This window comes from Engystomops pustulosus, chromosome 3 (genome assembly GCF_040894005.1).
Source record: "Engystomops pustulosus chromosome 3, aEngPut4.maternal, whole genome shotgun sequence".
NCBI classification, from domain to species: Eukaryota; Metazoa; Chordata; class Amphibia; order Anura; family Leptodactylidae; genus Engystomops; species Engystomops pustulosus.
The window spans coordinates 164335251-164337797 of NC_092413.1; positions in this window are offsets into that span (position 1 = coordinate 164335251).

A 2547-nucleotide genomic window follows, 5' to 3' on the forward strand; every position below is an offset into this window, starting at 1 on the left:
TTTTCCTGCCTAATTGACTGCTTCTTCTTCTGTGCATTGATCTGGAATGGAATAAATGTGATTTACACTCTGGACTGGTACGGTCACCATGAGTGTTGCTGTTTTTGGGATATTTGTGAATATGTGACAATGTTTTTACATATTGTCCTAGAACTGAGATGTAAAACCGGACCCTGCATTGAATTTTATTTAGACTTGAGCAACAGCCAAGCCATTAGGGGTATTTCTAAATGTTTGTTTCATCTAGTTTATCATATGAAGATAGATAGATATATATACTGTATATATTATATTTGCTTCATGGACACAAAGAACAAAAACACAATTTTGCAAGCGCTGTCCCATATCGCTAAGGATCCTTAAGCTCCTGGGCATTTATACGGAGTGCATATACAGTTGGTACGGAATATATTCGCACCCCTTTAAATGTTTCCTTTCATTGCAGCAGTTGATCAGAAGTATTCAGCCCCTTTGCTCAGTATTAATAGAAGCAGCTTTTGAGCTAGTACAGACAGGAGTCGTCTTGGGATTGATGCAACAAGTTTCTCACACATGGAGTTGAGAATCGTCTACCTATTCCTTGCAGATCCTCTCCAGTTCCCTCAGGTTGAACGTTGATGGAAGCCATTTTCAAGTATCTCCAGAGATGCACAATTGGGTTTAGGTCAGGGCTCTGGGCCAGTCAGAAATGGTCAAAGCTTCTGCTTTGTTATTTTAGCTGTGGGCTTCGGGTCATTGGGGCACATTTATCAAGCTAAGAGTATAAATGTTCTTAGTTACCCATGACAACCAATTACAACTCAGCTTTCATTTTACCAGTGCTCATGAATATTTTAAAGGGGAGCTGTAATTGGTTGCCATGGGCAGCTAAGAACGGTGTTACTCTTAGACAGCTTGATAAATCTGCCCCATTGTCACCTTCGGCCCAGTCTGAGGTCCAGAGCACTCTGGAATAGGTTTTCATCCAGGATATCTCTGTACTTGGCTGCTTTCATCTTTCCTTCAGTTGCATCCAGTCGTCCTCTCCCTGCCCCCATAGCATGATGCTCCCATCACCATGTGTCACTGTTAGGATTGTTTTTGGCAGGTGATGAGCAGTGCCTGGTTTTCTCCACACATACCGCTAAGAATTACACCAAAAGGTTCAATCTTTTAACCAAAGTATCTTCTTTCTCATAATCATAAAAAAAATACACATGAAGGACTCCCAGACTGTATGCAGCTTTTATGTCTTGGCTTCCCTCAGGGCACTCTGCAATAAGAAGAGCATTTTGTGTGGAGTGAGGAATACGGATGCGCTTCATGTGATGTGTCCACGTTGTATTCTTCCATTCCACCTGACTTGGGGCTACAGGTCCACGGCAAGCATCTGGACCAGTGGTGGCGAACCTATGGCACTGGTGCCAGTGGCGGCACTCGGAGCCCTTTCTGTTGGCACCCGGGCCATTACCCCTGCACACCAGACAGGACTCAAAGGATCTTCCTCCAGTTCCAAGCACCTTAAAAGATGCTGCTTTCAGTCATATTTTCATACTTACTTTGCTATTTGGGACTGTAGGAAGAGGGAGAATGGATAGACAGGGCCGAATTATCTTTGGAGGACCTCTTGCCCACAATTTTCTGTGCACAGAGGGACACTGGAAAGCAGCTAAAATGATGAAAATTTTCCATCTTTTTAATGTGTTGCTGTTCTCAGGAGGCCAATATGATTGAAAGTTGTTGAAGAACAGGGAGCAATAAGGTAATGCTTTAATTTTTGGTTGGCACCTCGCGATAAATAAGGGGGGTTTTTGGTTGCTTTTTGGGCACTCGGCTGCTAAAAGGTTCACCATCACTGATCTACACAAATATAGCACATGCAGTGCTCAGGTAAAAGAATGGATCCTGCTAGCAAATGCCATTTTGATGGCACATATTTGCATGTGTAGGGTCCCCCATGGGAGCAGCAATATCCCTTTCACTTGCAAATATTTTAATGTCACAATGGGAGGAGGATTCCATCTTTTCCTATGCCAACCCACAAAGGGAGTAGGTAGTGTGGGTTGGCCACTATATCGACAACACAGGAGTCTCTTGGCTCTTCAAGTTAATCATATGAAGATAATTCACAAAAAAGTTCCCAACAGGAGAAAATGAAAAGGTGGTGGTGATTCCATATAGGGAGGATCTTTCTGGTAATAGGACACTATTGGGCACTTCTTCCAATCCAATTCATGTTACTAGAAATATCCCCTACGGTGAAACGGTTTGCCTTAGAAGTAATTGTACTAATAGGGATTTTGAAAAAGAAAAGCAGAAACTTTGATGTAGACTTTAACAGGGCCATTTACAACAGATTTGACATTTTAAGAGCAAGTTTAAAAAAAAAAAGGGCCCATCGTACAATTTATGCTATTGCAGAATAATTCAGAATGTAAAAAAAAAAACGGGTATTATTTTCCCCTTGAAACAGTAACCAATATTTACAGATTGTAGAAATTGTTGAGATTCTTACCTATATTGATGCAGGAGTCCACAATGAAATCAATTGTTACGTCAGGAGTTAAA